Genomic DNA, 17993 nt, shown 5'->3' with positions numbered 1-17993 from the left:
ACAACATCTCCTCCACAATCTCTATCAGCACAGGTGCACCACAAGGCTATGTGCTTAGTTCCCTGCTCTACTCACTTTACACTTATGATCATGAGGCTATGCACAGTTCCAATACCATATTCAAATTTGCTGATTACACCACTGTTGTAGGTCAAGTCACAGGTGGTGACAAGTCAGCATATAGGAGGGAAATTGAAAATCTGGCTGAGTGTTGCCATAACAACAATCTTTTACTCAATGTCAGCAAGACCAAGGAGCTGATTATTGACTTCAGGAGGGGGAAACCAGAGGCCCTTGAGCCAGTCTTCATTGGAGGATCAGAGGTGGAGACGGTCAGTACCTTTAAATTCCTTGGTGTTATCCTTCGAGGGGACCTGTTCTGGGCCTAACATGTAAGGGCAATGATGAAGAAAGCACACTAACACTTTTACTTCCTTCGGAGTTTGATAAGATTCAGCATGATATCTAAAACTTTGACAAACTTCAATAGATGTGTGGTGAAGAATATATTGACTGGCTGCAACACAACCTGGAATGGAAACACTAATAACCATATAACAATCACAGCACGGAAACAGGCCATTCCGGCCCTCCTAGTCCGTGCCGAACTCTTAATCTCACCTAGTCCCACCTACCCGCACTCAGCCCATAACCCTCCACTCCTTTCCTATCCATATACCTATCCAATTTTACCTTAAATGACACAACTGAACTGGCCTCTACTACTTCTACAGGAAGCTCATTCCACACAGCTATCACTCTCTGAGTAAAGAAATACCCCCTCGTGTTTCCCTTAAACTTTTGCCCCCTAACTCTCAAATCATGTCCTCTCATTTGAATCTCCCCTACTCTCAATGGAAACAGCCTATTCACGTCAACTCTATCTATCCCTCTCAACATTTTAAATACCTCGATCAAATCCCCCCTCAACCTTCTACGCTCCAATGAATAGAGACCTAACTTGTTCAACCTTTAATAGAGACCTAACTTGTTCAACCTTTAATAGAGACCTAACTTGTTCAACCCTTGAAAAATCCTCCAAAAAGTAGTGGATATGGCCCAGTCCATCATGGGTAAAGCCCTCCCTACCATTGAGCATGTCTACTTGGAACATCGTTGGAAGAAAGCAGCATCCATCATCAGCAGCCCCCACCACCCAGGTTACGCTTTCTCCTTGATGCTGCCATTAGGAAGAAGATATGAGAGCCTCAGGACTCGCACCACCAATTTCAGGAACAATTATTGTCTGTCAACCATTAGGCTGTAGAACCAGAGGGGATAACTTCACTTGCCCCCATCACAGAAATGTTCCCAAACCGAAGCACTCACTTTCACGGACTCTTCATCTGATGTTCTTGATTTTATTTATTTTTGTATTTGCACAAGTTGTTATCTTTTGCACTCTGATTGAATGGTCCTAGTGGGTGTGGACTTTCATTGATTCCATTATGCTTATTATTCTATGATGTATTATTGACTATGCCCACAAGAAAATGAATCTCAGGGTTGTATATGGCGACAGATATATACTTTGATAAATTTACTTTGAACTTTGATATCTCATGAAATTTGTTGCTCTGTGGCAGCAGTATACTGCAATACATAAAGAATTATGATAAGTTATATTAAAAAAATAACAAATAAATCATGCAAAAGAGATCAAAAGTGAAGTAATGTTTATGGACCATTCAAAAATTTGATGGTGGAGGGGAAGAAGCTGTTCCTAAAATACCCAGTGTGATTGTTTAGGCTCTTATACCACCTCCCTGATGGTACTCAAGGGCAGAATCCATGTCCCAGAAACGGAGGAACCGAATGATAGAAGCCACTTTCTTGAGGCACCACCTTCTGAAGATGTTCTCAATGGATAGGAGGACAATGAACAATGATAATGACAATGGACTATTGGGAAATGAACCTATGTGGACTACCTCGCCATTTTTTGCTTGGTTCACATCCTTTTTGCACTACTAATTTAATTCTTGAGTCTTGAATCTTCTGCAGGGTTTGATCAGCTCATCTCCAGAGGACTAAAATTCATGTTATGACATGTCTCTGGTTTCTGGTCACTTCCATTTCTTTATTGTTGTTTTGCACAAGTTTGATCGGGGTGGACTGGCTCTGCGGCCTGCAGTTAACGAAGAACGCGGAGCTAAACTGAACTGAACTGAACATTCCCAGATCATTTCAAGGGCTCTGTGCCTTGCTGTTTAATATTCTGTGTGCCATTCACTTGTGTTTTTTTTTGCTGTTTGTGCGATTTGTTCTTTTGTTTATGCGTTGGGTATGTGATGTTTTCTTTTGAACAGGTTCCATGGTATTTCTTTGTTTCATGGCTGTCTGTGTGTAAATGAATCTCAGGATCGTGAACTTCATACATACTTTGATAATTATTGTACTTTGAATCTTTGAATTTAATTTTATATAGTGTGTGTGTGTGGGTATATATATCTTATTGTAATTTATAGTGTTTAAATTATGCACTGCAATGTACTGCTGCCACAAAACAAACACGCTTACGACATATGTCAGTGATATCAAACCTGATTCAGATTCAAATAGTTATATAAATATAAATAGCATGACTATTAATATTAATTTTATACTTAGATTTATATACAGAGATATCACACTGAAACATTTCCAGGTGCTTCACACAAATTATTTCTGGATTGTAGAGATGGCTGGTATGTGGATAGGGTCGCTCTTCAGTAGAAACACTCCTGTACACTGAGTGATGCCAAAGTTCAATGACCCTAGAGCTGACTCAGTGCTGCCTTGGGATCCTGTTGAGCACTCACTAAATCGTGATCTCCAACTGAAAACATATTGTGTGCTTATCAGGGAGCTGTGATGGGTGAGTAGTTAATGCTCTGGCTTTGGAATCCTCCTCACAGAACGCTCATGTCCTGAGCGTTAAAATTATCATCAGCTCTTCTGGTGAAGTGACACACTGTAATGGACTATCTAAAAGCATTATTTTTTTGTCTGCGTTCCTGTTGGTTAAAGGTAACAGGAGCAGGGAAATCTGCGAAGTTTGCTGCACTAGCTGTGCGCCACATCATAATGAAATTATACACACAAAAATCTGCAGAATTATTTTTTTTTCCAGAACCTCAAAGCTATGGCCACCATTGCTTCCTTTGGCCTTTGCTTCCCCTCAAACTGAAAACAAAATTTTGGTGTTGGACAGATTCCTGATACTGATTGTCAAAGTTGAGTTCATCATATTTGAGGCATAGACTGAATGGAGAACCTGACACCTTTTCCTCCAGCAGCAATGGCTCATATGAGGGGACATAATTTCAAGGTAATTGGAGGAAAGTATAGGGAGAATGTTGGAAGTAGGTTTTTTTTTTACACAGAGAGTGGTGGGTGTGTGGAACACCCTTCCAGGGGTAGTATGAAGGAATTTCTTTGGCCAGAGGCTGATGAATCTGTGGAATTAATTACCATGGACAGCTGTGGACGCCGATTTATTGAGTATATTTAAAGCAGAGGTTGATAGGTTCCTGATTAGTAAGGGCGCCAAAGGCTACAGAAAACAGGCATAAGAATGGGGTTGAGAGGGATAGTAAATCAGCCATGATGGAACGACAGAGCAGACTCAACGGGCTGATTGGCCTAATCCTGCTCCTATATCTTATGGTCCTATAGTCTGTCACTCAGAGATATGAAGGAATTCAACTGCTTTAAGAACTTCTATCTATATTATTGTCAGATGGAGTTGTTTAGAGATTTCAGAATGGAGGATGATCAGACGCAAGTTCTAGTGAGTGGCTTAAAAGAAGACACAAACATTTAGGGAGAAGACTACTGAGTATAAAATCTGGACAAGTGAATGAACACACTCAGTACTGGAGGAACTGGTAAGGAGGAAAAGGTTCCATGTAACTAACTGCAAAGCAGACCTCACTCGAGGATTTGTTGGATGTGAGAGACTATGATATTCCATGGACATACACAACTTTGGTGCAGTAACACTGAAGCATGTGATGCAGGCAAGGTGACAAAGGGTGGCACAGTACTATTGCAGTTAGCACAATGCTTTACAATGCCAGCGATCCAGCTTCAATTCCGCCACCTACTGTAAGGAGTTTGTACGTGTCCCACGTTCCAAAGACACATAGTTTAGGGTTAGTAAGATGTGGCCATGCCATGTTAGTGCTGGAAGCATGGTGACACTTGTGGGCTGCCACTAGGACATACTCAGACTGGGTTGATGACACGAACGACGCATTCCACTGTATGTTTCGATGTTTCCATAAGACATAGGACAGGATGAGGCCACTTGGCTCATCGAGCTCCTCCACCGTTCAGTCATGGCTGATTTATTTTGCCTCTCAATCCTATTCTCTTGCCTACTCCTGGTAACATTTGACCTCATTCTCCCAATCAAGACTCTATCAACCTCCACTTTAAATATACGCAATGATTTGGCCTCCTCAGCATCTATGGCAATGAATTCCACAGATTCAGCACCCTCTGGCTAAATAAACTCCTCTTCATCTCTGTTCTAAACTGACATCCTTGTATTCTGAGGCTGTGACCCCTGGTCCTAGACTCCCCCACCATAGGAAACATCCTCTCCATGCCCACTCAATAGCCTTTCATTATTTGCTAGATGTCAATAAACATATGATAAATAAAGCTAATTAAATCTTACAGTGTATCCAGTGACAGACTCCACACATCACACAAGAAAGAAAATGTACTGCTTCTAAATGCATCTTCAAAATAAATCTCAATTGTACAGAGCCTCTATTTTTTATACCAAATAACAGAATTTCTTGCAATACACACAAAATGGTGGAGGAACTCAGCAGGTCAGGCAGCATCCATGGAAATGAAAAAACAGTCAACATTTCGGGCCAGGACCCTTCTTCAGGACTGGGAAGTAAAGGGGAAAACACCAGAATAAGAAGATGGGGAGAGAGGAAGGAGGAAAGGTGAACCCAGGGGGGTGGTAAAGGATTCTGCAATCTCCGGTGGGATCCCACCACCAAGCACATCATTCCCTCACCCCCACCCCCACTTTCTGCTTTCCACAGGGACCGCTCCCTAGGCAACTCCCATGACCAACGTATATTGGGAGATGGCTTCACCAAGCACCTACGCTCCATCCACCAGAAAAAGTAGGATCTCCCAATAGCCACCCATTTTGATTTCACTTTCCATCCCCATTCCAACATGTCAGGCCATGGCCTCCTCTACTGTCGTGATGAGGCCACACTCAGGTTGGAGGAACAACAATTTATATTCTGTCTAGGTGGCTTCCAACCTGATGGCATAAACACCAATTTCTCAAACTTCTGATAATGCCCCTCACTTTCACCTTTCTCCATTCTTATTTCTCTCTCTCACCTTACCTCCCATCACCTCCACCTGGTGCTTCTCCCCCTTATCTCTCTTCCATGGCCTTCTGTCCTCTCCTATCAGATTCCCCCTTCTCCAGCCCTGTATCTCTTTCACCAATGAACTTCCCAACTCTTGACTTCACACCTCTCCCCTCCCACTTTCACCTATCACCTTGTAGTTTTTCCTTCCCTCTGCCCATCTTTGACTCCTAATTTTCTTCTCCAGTCTTGAAGAAGGATCTCGGCCCAAAATGTCGACTGTACTCTTTTCCATAGACGCTGCCTAACCTCCTGAATTCCTCCAACATTTTGTGTCTGTTGCTTGGATTTCCAGCATCTGCAGATTTTCCCTTGTTTGTGGATGGAAAAGGGTGGGAAATGTAAAGGGCTGGAGAGGAAAGGATCTGATAGGAGAGGAGGAGGAGGGGCATCAAGAGGGGGTGATAGACAGGTGAGAAGAGATAAGATTTCAGAGTGGGGAATAAATGAAGGGAGGGGGAGGGAGATTTTTTTATATCGGGAGAAACTGATATGTAGGTTGGGGGCTACTCAGACAGAACATATTGTAAGGTACTGCTCCTCCATCCTGAGGATGGTCTCTTCCTGGTACAAGAGGAGACCATGGACTGGCATGTTGGAATGGGAATGGGAATCTGAATTAAAATGTTTGGCTACAAGCAAGTTCCGCTTTTGGTGGATGGAGCGGAGGTGATCGACGAAGCGCTTCCCCCAATTTACGTTGGGTCTGACCAATGTAGAAAACGTATTTGGACTACCCCAGCAGACACACAGGTAAAGTGTTTCCTCACCTGAAAGAACGCTTTGGGGTCTTGAACGGAGGACAGGGAGGAGGTGAATGGGCAGGTATAGCACTTTGGCCACTCGCCAGGAAAGAGATTAGTGGGGAGAGACGAATAGACAAAGTAATCACGGTAGGAGCAATCCCTTGAGAGAGCAGATGTAGGGGAGAGGTAAAAGTGTGTTTTGGTGACAGGATCTCTTTGGGGAAGATAGGGTGAGTGCGGAATTTCAAACAGAAGTTCTTGGCTAATTTAATTTGCTGTTGGAGAAGCAATACACTTCAGCCATTATATTGATGGAGGAGGGACGCCTAAGATTTAGCGAGGTTTGACAACAGGAGGAAATGATAATCCCAGCATTTAAGAAAAAAAATTGTTTGTCACCATTATACTCACTAGCTTATTAAAAAGCTTTTCCCATCTTCTACAAAATGCACTTGAAACAGACAGAAAGGTGCAGACTGGTTCAGACAGAACCCTCATCCATATGTATATTCTAATGCTATAAACAATTAGCTTGTTTTGCAATAGAGGACATTGTAAAATGACTCCTCCTGTTTTAAAAGATAATAGCACCCCTGCGTACCACAGAAGACCACCATTTTTGTATGATGGATGGATCAGTGACCTCTGAGATAATTAAAAACCTTCCAAAGCGTTTTATTTCAGTATAGTTGGAATTACGATTTGCAAAGTGGCTATAGTTCAAGAGATTGCAGGCTTCTTTTAATAGGTAACAATATGTAATCAAGACAAAACTTTGGTATTTTCATAGACAAAAGAGGCTGTTTCCACTGAGTAATGAAATGTAGAAACAAAATGCAGGCCTACCCTATTATTTGCAGAACTGACGCATTCTACTGAGTATCCAGATTTTGCCTTTGATTTATTTTCACCATTTAATGTATGAGGGCCAAAGGTCATTCTTGTGCATTGAAGACGAAGTGACTTCAAGTTCCTAATGCAGTGCCTCAATCAATAATTTCCCTAATGAAATTATACTGCATGGAAGCCATTCATTCAACCAATTGTGCCTCTTATGGGCTTTAGAAAGATCATTCCATCAATGCTATGCTCGTTCCTCATTGTCCAAAAATATTTGTCTGTTTTGTCTATCTTTTATATTTCACTTTGTAAGTCCACACTGAATCTGTTTCCAAAGTTCCTCCAGACGTTGAATGCCAAATCATAAGTTCTCATTGTCTCTTTGATTTTCTGCCAAAAGTCATAAATTAGAATCAGTTTTAAATGGCTCAACATGGACTAGATGGGCCCAAGGGCCCACTTCTGTGCTGTACTTTTCTATGACTATATTGTCAGAATCAGAGTCAAGTTTATTATTACTGACATGTGTCGTAAAACTTGTTGTTTAGTGTCAGCAAGGTACAAGGCAATATAATGGATTCCAGTTAATTGGGCCACTGGTTAATCGAGGCAGCCACTTATTTAGGACAACTCTGAAAGAAAAAAAAACTATTTGAGAAAATAGCTGAGATCCCTTTTGTTTATTAGCGATACCATGTCACTTAATTGGGACAGGAGACTGTTGCCGAACAATTTCTAACTAGCCATTCGTGTGTACATACATGTCCGTTAGACACGACACCATGATTTGAGTGAAAAGCTTTTAAATAGCATCAGTTGTGTGTTGGAAATCATTCAGAAAATGTGCAGCTCGGGTGGCTGATGTTTGGGTTGAGTTGTTCTCTGATCCTGGAAATCCATTTGGAAACATTTCGTCGCCATATGAGGAGACATCATCAGATGCGAGAAGCCCAATCAATTGTGTGCATTTGTGTTCAAAATTATCAATTTCTGTCAGTGATGGTTCTTGAGAAATAAGCAGTAAGATGATTTGGAAGCGTTTTGTTCACTATGATTTCAAACATTTGGGTTTGGAGATGCCAGAAATGTCCAGGAGTGAAAATGAAGCAATTTCACTATTTCTCCAAGTTAGGAACTATGAATAATTTGAAAGTATCAGCAAATATCTTGAACATTACAATGAAAATGAAGAAATGGAGGATGCAATTGTCGATGGCATTGTACGAAAGCAGTCCATTATCTGCATTAGATGTCTGTGCTGATTGAATTAATTTATATTCAAAAGAAAGTGACTCGACTGAATTCCTGCATCAAACTAATATGCAATTTTTTAGTACTGTAGTAGTATTGGTAATGTTATAGTTCGTTCTGTATTTCATTCAAATACATAATTTGTTGCTCAGTTTGTCTTTGTTATACTTTTGTAACTATTTCCATGAAACTTCAGCAAATTGGTGTAGCCACTTAAATAGGCCAAAATGTATTGGTCCCAATGAGTCCCAATTAACTAGAATGCACTGTAGATAAAATATAATATAAATTACAATAGAAATATATCCTTAGCATCCATGTTATTAGTTACCTCCTGAACCTAATAATGTGGCTGCTGAGCGCATGCTTGTGGTCTTCTGCTTCCCCAGCCCATTCATTTCAAGGTTCAACGTGTTGTGTGTTCAGAGATGCTCTTCTGCACGTGCTTGTTGTATTGTGTGGTTATCTGAATTACTTTCTCTTTCCTGTCAGTTTGAACCAGCTTGGCCATTCTCTGAATGGTCTCATTTGCCTGCAGAACTTCTGCTCACTGGATGTTTTTGCTTTGTTTTTCTGTGAACTCTGTACTGCTGTGCATGAAAATCCAAGGAGATCAGCAGCTTCTAAAATAATAAACCACCTTCTCTGGCATCAACAATCAATCCATGGTCAAAGTCACCTGGATTACATTTCTGATGTTTTGTCTGAACAACATTTGAACCTCTTGACCATGTCTGCACGCTTTTATGCATTGAGTTGCAGCCACACGATAAGCTGATTTGATATGTGTATTAACGAGCTGAGGTACAGGTGTAACTGATAAACTGGCCACTGAGGGTATGCAAAAATACACAAGTGCAAAAAGAGGGTAATCAAAGCAACACACCTGAAATGCTGGAGGAACTCAGCAGGCCAGGCAGCGTCTATGGAAAAGAATAAACAGTTGACATTTCAGGCTGACACCCTTCATCAGGACTCTGCAGAACTTGAAATGTCGACTGTCTACACTTTTTCATAGATGCTACCTGACCTGCTGGGTTCCTCCAGCATTTGCAAAATGTGAGGTAATGTTCATGGATTGACGGACCATTCAGAAATCTGATGGCAGAGGGGAAGGAGCTGTTCCTAAAATGTTGTGTTAGTCCCTGACAGTCGCAATGAAGAGTAGTCATATCTCTGATGATGAAGGTCCTTAACCTTGATCCTTCAGTTCCCAACCCACTACCATTGAAAATAGTTTCTCTATTTTTGAACACTATTTTAAGCATAAAATAACATTCTCTCCTCTGAAAACAATCCCAGTCTCTCTCATCTATTGCCTATTGATTGTCATTCTTTCACTTTTTAACTTATCCTGCTATTGCCTTCTAATTAGAGCTTCCTCTTTCCCATGGCCATCTGCACTGGACATTCTCCCTGTCACTTCTTCCATTGGGCAGAAGATACAAAAGCCTGAAAGCACATACCACCAGGCTTAAGGACACCTTCTGTTAACAGACTCTTGAATATTTCCTAATATAATATGATGGATACTTGACTTCACACTCTTTCTTGTTATGACCTTGCATTGTATTGTCTACCTGCATTGCACTTTCGCTGTATCCATAACACTTTATTCTGCACTCCGCTATTGTTCTACCATGCACTATCTCAATGCACTATGGAATGATTTGATCTGTATGAACAGCATACAGGACTCTTGACCTCACAATCTGCACCTTATTGTTTACCTGTGCTGCACTTTCTCTGTACCTGCTGCACTTTATCTATCGTCCTATTAGTGTTTTACCTGATACCACCTCAGTGCTCTGAGCAATGAGTTGATCTGTATGAACTGAATGCAATTCAAGCTGTTCATTGTATCCTGCTATATGAGGCCATAATAAACCTTCTTCTTAGACATACACTCAGAGTTAAGAACAAGTTTGTTCCACTATTGCAAATATGCACATGTTTGTAAACACACTCAAGCATGCACATACCTTCAAGCGTATACATGGAGACACACACATACTTGTCCAAAAAGTATGCTGTATGCATGCGCGCGCGCGCACACACACACACACACGTGTGCAAACAGTTTGCACATGAATAATTTCTTCATTAAAAAATCCCAATTTAGTTATCAACTACAGTTGATAAATATATTGGTAGCAGGATATACCCTCCCCTCCACTGAGCACATCAACAAGGAGCAATGTCATAAGAAAGCAGCATCCGTCATCAAAGACCTCAACAATCTAGGCCATGCTTTCTTCTCACTGCTGCCACTGGGGAGGAGGCACAGGAGCCTCAGGTCCCCACACCACCAGGTTCAAGAGCAGTTATTATCTTTCAACTGTCAGGCTCCAAAACTCATATGGATAACTTCACTCACCTCAACACTGAACTGATTCCACAACCTAAGGACTTACTTTCAAGGTCTCTACAAATCATGTTTTCAATATTATTTATTTACCTATTTAATTATTATTTGCACAGCTTGCCTTCTATTGCACGTTGGTTGTTTGTCAGTCTTTATAGTTTTTCATTGATTCTTTGTGCGAATGCCTGCAAGAAAATGAATCTCAAGGTATCATATGGTGACATATACATATTTTGATAATTAATTTACTTTGAAGCTTGAGTTGTTCATGAGAAATGAAGTCACTACAATTTTTTGAAAAAAAGATATGCATTTTGTTGAATTATCTTGAAGCGAGTTCTCTCTGGTGACCCAACTAGTGTTTAATTGGAATCAACATGATTAAAAGCCAGATAACCCAGTAATTCACCGTACCTCTATGTGAAGGATCTTGTGTGGTTTTTGATGACTGTATTCCTTGCATTAAAACATAAATTTTCACTGCATTCTCGTTACCGATAAAAGTGTTGTGACAGCAGGAAGCCATGAAAATTATGATAGAAATGCCAATTATTTCTTTCCTTTATTGGTGCTTTTTAGTGAGGTTAAATTGCACAAACAAAAGTGCATCAAAATTCTGAGAATGAACCAAAGGAATATGAGCACAAATTGAGTTCAGATCTGAAAGTAAAATAGATTTTGGTTTATCTACCTGGGACTGAACCAAAATTTCTAATTTGTCCAATACCTAAGATGAATTTTTGAATACTACCATTAAAGACAAAGATTAAAGATCAGCTTCATTTGCCGCATGTACAGTGAAACATCAAGACATACAGTGAAATGTGATGTTTGCATCAATGATTAACACATTCCAAAGAGTCAAACACAAGAGATTCTACAGATGCTGGAAATTCAGAATAACATGCGCAATAGAAGAACCATTAGAACTGGGTCTATCCCAAAATGTCGACTGTCCATTCCACTCCATAGGTGCTGCCTGACCTGCTGAGAGCCCCCAGAATTTTGTACGTGTTGGTCCAAAGATATGCTAGGGATAGTCCACAAGTGTCAGCGTGCTTCTGGTGACAAACATAGCGAGTCTACCATTACCTGTATGTCTTTGAAGTGTGGGTGGAAACTGGAGCACCCAGATGAAACCCACACAGTCACAGGGCAAGTGTACAAACACTGGAGGGAATTAAACCCTGATCTTACAACTGGCACTGTAGACAGTTATGTTAACTGCTATGCTACCATGACATCATGGGAATTAATTTTCCAGTTCCTCCATAATGCATGTTCCAATCAGAAATGGAATTTGATGTACCTTGGAGAGCATTCTAACTAGTTGCCTCACCACGTGGTACGGAGGAGCCAGTGAACAGGATCAGAAAAAGCTGCAGAGGTTTGTAAATTCAGCCAGTTCGGTGTTGAGCACTAGCCTCTACACGATTGAGGACACATTCAAAAAAGCAATGCCTCAAAAAGGTGGCATTGTTCATTAAGGACTTCCACCACTCAGGACATGTCCTCTCCCCTTTCCGACCATCAGGGAGAAGGTACAGAGGCTGAAGACACACACTCAATGTTTTAGGAACAGCTTCAGCTCCTATCTGTAAAGGCTATTCAATAAAAATGTATCCAAAGTCTGGAGAATAATGGAAATACTCTACACATGAACAAGTGAGTGCAAACCCAATGGCATTCAAGAAGCTTGATATAATTTTCCTCCCTGCTTATCATATCCCACTATTATCCATTTTCTACGTTCACTCCCTCCATTACCAACACACAAATAGTACAATGTGCTCTAGAGTTACCTGAGAAGACTTCTTTGACAGAACCTCCCAACTTGCATTTCTGCTACCTGGAAGGATGTGGACAATGAGTTCTCCTCCAAAACAGACACCTTCCTGGGCTGAAAATTTATTGCCATTCCTTCAATATTATGTCTAAACCTGGAAACTCCCTACCAAACAGTACGGTGCGACGGACTTTGATCACACGGACCATACCTGTCAATAAACACACACAAAATGGTAGAGGAGCTCAGGAGCAGTGAAAAACAGTAAATAATCAATGTTTCAGGCCAGACCCTATATTAGGATGAAGGGTCTTGGCCTGAAACATCAGAAGTTTACTCTTTTCCACAGATGCTGCCAGGCCTGCTGAGTTCCTCCAGCATTTTGGTGTGCTGCTTGGATTTCCAGCATCTGCAGGTTTTCTCTTGTTTGTCACGAGTTCAATAAGGTAGCTTGCCACCACCTTCTCTGTGGGCATTGGAGATGGGGAACACATGTAAAATATTGTCAGCATCTCATGGATGGACAAAAAAAATCCTGGTTTTCATCACCATTTTTTGGAGAAGCGAAAAGCAAATTTGAATTGGAGAATAAACTCAGTTTTTGAAGTGAATGTTAAGAAAAAGTAAGTCATGTTGAGAAGATATTTACTGAAACAACCTCTGGTCTTATTAATACAAGCAAGAAATACAGTATACTTTGAAAATTGACAAGAACATACTAGATCTCTCATCCAATACTTGCAGAAAGATATCTAACATCAGAACCTAATGTCAAGGCATCTACAGCAAAGATAGGGGCACTGTGTCTTCAAACTCAAAGTGTGATTGAAGCAAGTTCTAGATTGGTTATTTTTCCACATTGATAGAGAAGGCTCGGACATAATGACATTTACTCTGTTAAATAACATTTAGAGTACTTGTGTCTCCGGTGAGCAACACCTCACAATGATGACCCTAACAGCTCAGGTGGGGGATGAACGATGAGAGGGCCAACACAGACAGGAGGTGGAAGAGCTCGTGACGTGGTGTCAGGCAAATAACCTCTTCCTCAATGTCAACAAGACAAAAGAGATGGTTATGAACTTCAGAAGAACTCACACCATCCACATCCCTCTTTATATCGGTGTTAGAGCAGTGGAGACTGTGAGCAGTTTCAAAATCCTCAGAGTGCACATCCTGCACAATCTCTCATGGTCCAGAACACATCCTACACAGTCGAGAAAGCTCCCCAATACCTCTTCTTCCTTCAATACTCACGTCCTTCTACTGCTGCGCAGTGCAGAGCATCCTAACAAGCTGCATCACTGCTTGGTATGGAAACTACACTGCAGCGGGCAAGAAGGGTCTGCAAAGGGTAGTCAAAACTGCCAATGCATCACTGGCACCAGCTTACCCACCATCAAGGACATATATACAGAAAGGTCTCAGAAATTAAGTCCAGCAGTATCACAAAGGATCCCACCCACCCTGCTCATGGACTGTTTATACCACTCCCATCATGGAGAAGGTTTGGTAGCATCCAAGCTAGGAACCCTAGAGTCAAAAGCAGTTACTTTCCACAAGCAGTAAGGCTGATCAACACCTCTAGCCATTAAATCACACCTTCACACCCGCCAACCACAGATTTCTCATTTCATGTTAGAGTCACCCTATGTCCAGACACTCTTTTGCCTAGGGTATCTTTATGGGAAAACAATCAATGTGCAGTATATAAGCTATTTTATGTATATATATTTATTATTTTTATTAATGTTCTGTATCTTATTGTGCTTTTTTGTGCTGCATTGGATCTAAGTAATAATTATTTAGTTCCCCTTTACACTTGTGTGCTAGAGATGACATTCAACGTTCTTGAATTTTGTATCTTGAAATGATATAAACACTCCTTTCTTTGATTGGAAGATTCCTCTAAGAATTGGTGCCCAAAATAATTTGTTATAATGCAGAATTCTGTGCTGAACTTCCATGAGATTAAAATTTTTCCTCAGACAGCTTTAAAGCACTTAAGAGTCTCTAAAAAATTCAACTGGGTTCTCACTGAAATCAAATTGATAGGTTACAACATGGCAGACTGGAGGCCTGATAATGCAATTTATTCCGAGACCAGTAATAAACCCTGCTGTGAGCTTGTCTTACACAAGCTCAGCCACAGGACAGAACACCTTTCTACATATTTTAGTAAGTAGTTGTGCTATTATGAGCAATACCAATGCTGGGAATGGAATATTTCAAGGAATACAAGAGATAGAGTCAAAATATGTGGCATGGCCTTCCCAGCCCACACCACCCACAACTCTAGTTAATCTTGGGACCATCTTGTGTTTCTTAATCTGGTTTCATAAGAAATGGAAATGGGAATAGATTATACAGTCTCTTGAATCCACTTTCCTGTTAGTTCCAATATACTGTACTTTGATTCTCTTAATGTCCAAAGGGCTGCTGAACTCACCTTGCATGTACTCAAAGACTGAATACATTTTCCCTCTCTCTCTTGTTTGTTGCTGCCAGATGTGCATGAGTCTTGGAACTTGTCCAGGTTTGATCGGTGTGGATTGTAGATTGGACTTGCTCTAGGTGACTCTTTGGTTTATGCTGTATGATCTTCTGGTTTCCGGTTACTCTTTTTATTTTTATTTTGCATGGTTTAGATCAGTGCACTTCGACACCGACTAGCTCTGCAGCCTGCAGTGAATGAATGATACAACACTAAATTGAACTGAACTGAACTGAACTAAACTGCACACTCCGAGACCAGTTCAAGGACTCTGCAGTTTGATGTTTAAGATTCTGTGTGTTTGTTGCACCATCAATAACTCTCAGAGATGGGAGGCGAATGATAGGCTTTTATTAGCAGCAAGAGACCACCACACAACATCCTGGAGACTGAGGGAGGAGCAGTGCCTCCAATCGCCTTTATACAGGGGTCTGTGGGAGGAGCCATGGGAGCAGTCAGCAGAGGGGCGTGTCCAGACAGGTATATGTAGTTCACCACAGTGTTACTCGCTCATTTTCTTGCAGTTTAAACAATTTGGTTTTTTTTGCGCGTTGGATGTTTGATGTTTTCTTTGGGTCGATTCCGTGTGGTGTTCCTTTGTTTTGTGATGGCCTGCAGGAAGATAAATCTTAGGATTGTATACTGCCTACATACTTTGATAATATATGTACTTTGAATCTTTGAAGAGATTTTGTTTCTTGGACCTAAATGATTAATCTTTCGATCGGAGGTGGAGGGTCAGTAACTTTAAATTCTTTTGCCTATTAGTGGATCTATCCTGGGACCAGTACAAAAGTAACATTTCAAAGAAGGTCTGACAAAGCCTCTACTTTCTTGGATGTATGCACAGATTTGGTATGTCATCTGAAAATCTGACAGAATTCTATTGTTGTACAATGAACTGTATCCTTGACAGGCTGCATCACAGTCTGGTGTGGAAACATCAATACTCAGGAATGGAAAAGCCTACAGAAAGTGTTGGATTCAACCCAATCCATCACAGGAAAAGCCCTCCCCACTACTGACACATTTACATGGAGCTCTGCCCCCAAAAGAAGCATCCTTCATTAAGGATACCCCCACCATCCAGGCCAAGCTCTCTTCTCATTGCTGCCATTGGGAAGGAGTGCAGGAGCCTTACGTCACACACCACCAGGTTCAGAGACAGTTATTACCCCTTCAACCATCAGGACCCCTGAACCAGTGTGGATAACTTCACTCACTCCAACTCTGAACTGATGCCCCAACCTATCGACTCACTTTCAAGGAGTCTACAACTTGTGCTCTCAATATTATTTGTTCGTTCATTTATTTATTATTTGTGTATTTGCACAGATTGTCTTCTTTTGCACATTAATTGTTTTAGTCTTTTGTTGTGTTTAGTTTTTCATGGATTCTATTGAATTTCTTTGTTCTACCATGAATGCTTGCAGAAAATAAACCTCAATGTTGCATATGGTGACATATATGTACTTCGATAATAAATTTATTTGAACTTTGAACTTAACTTGGGCAGCATCAGTAGTGCTCAAGGAACCCAAAACAACATATGACATACAATCCACTTGACCTGTGCTTGATGAGATTATCAACAACCATTCAGCCACTGCACCAACGACTTACAGCAGCAGCAGTTTTCATAACTACAGGATATACCAAGTCTCCTTAGACATTTCCTTCTAAACCAACACCTCTAACCCCTGGGAGAATTAGGGTCACAAAACGATGGGGACACGTGGAAGTTGCCCTCTGAGCCATACGCCATCCTGACTCAGAAAAATGTGACTGTTTTTTCACTGTCACTGGGTCAAAATGCTGGAACTCCCTCCCTGACAGAATGCCCACACCACAAGGTCTGCAGTGGATTCAGAAGGCAGCTCACCCCCACCTTCTCGACAGCAAAGAGGGATGGACAACTAAATGCTGGCTTGGTCTGCGAAGCCCACATTCCCTCGAATGAATGGTTACATTTTCTGGTTCTTAATCTCTCTAAGCAGCAGGAATAGTGTTTCACTACCTACTCTGTCTGGCAATCAAACGTTTCAATGAACTCTCATACCGCCTCCTTTACTGTGAGAAGCCAAGCATAGACAAGGTGATTAGTTTGGGGAGCGGCCTCTGCAATGGTCTTCTCAAGATTTAAAGAGTAGATTAGCTTTATTTGTCACATATACATCAAAACACACAGTGAAACATGTCATTTGCATCAAATTAAATCAGTGAGGATTGTGCTGGGCAGCCTACAAGTGCTGCCATGCTTTTGACATCAAGATAACATTGCCACGGCTTTCTAGTTCTAACCGTACGCTTTTGGAATATGGGAGGAAACCAGAGCAACTGGAGGAAACCCGCACAGGGAGAGTATACAAACTCTGCATAGGCCATCGAGGGAACTGATCAGTGATCGCTGGTGCTATAAAATAATGTGCTAACTGCTATGCCACCATGCCGCCTGAAAGAGCTGTTTTGTTCAATGTTCAGTCTTTTCAGCTACTGAACTTAAGTGTCTGTCAGGTTCTCCTTTCATCAGAGGCAGGCCTCGGGAGATATTTAGAACAAAACACCGCTGAGCACATTCCCATGGAGTGCTGTCGCAGGAAAGCAGCATCCGTCATCAAGGACCCCCAAATATCCAGGCCACATTCTTTTCTTGCTGCTGAGATACAAGAACCTCAGACCCCACACCACCAGGTTTAAGAACAGTAATCCTTGAAGAAAGCAGCTAACTTCCCTCAACTTCACTTGCTCCATCACTGAACTGTTCCCATTACACTGGACTCACTTTCAAGGACTCTTCATCTCAACTTGATATTTATTGCTTGATAGTTATTATTATTATTTCTCATGCCTTTTGTTTTCTTTTCACATTATTTGTTGGGTGCAGTCTTTCATTGTAACTAACTACGTATCGTGTTTCTTGAATCTACTGTGATTGCCCACAAGAAAATGAATCTCATGGTTGTAAACGGTGACATATATGTACTTCGTTAATAAATTTACTTTGAACTTTGACATCAGGACACTGCCCGAATGTGAGAAGGCTTCAAATCATAGAAAAGAGAACAGAATGAATATCAGAAATGTTTTCAGGGCAATGCAGAAGCAGCAGGCTGCA

At 41.2% G+C, this 17993-nt stretch overlaps 1 protein-coding gene across 42 annotated transcripts in view; it reads right to left on the bottom strand.

The window, feature by feature from the left end:
* nrxn3a (neurexin 3a) overlaps window positions 1-17993 on the bottom strand; it is a 2216268-nt gene that overhangs the window by 857509 nt on the left and 1340766 nt on the right. The gene's annotated exons all lie outside the window — the stretch shown is intronic.

Source organism: Hemitrygon akajei, chromosome 3 (assembly GCF_048418815.1).
Source record: "Hemitrygon akajei chromosome 3, sHemAka1.3, whole genome shotgun sequence".
Classification (NCBI taxonomy): Eukaryota; Metazoa; Chordata; class Chondrichthyes; order Myliobatiformes; family Dasyatidae; genus Hemitrygon; species Hemitrygon akajei.
The sequence above is the reverse complement of the archived record's forward strand: the minus strand, read 5'-3'. Positions and strand labels throughout refer to the sequence as shown.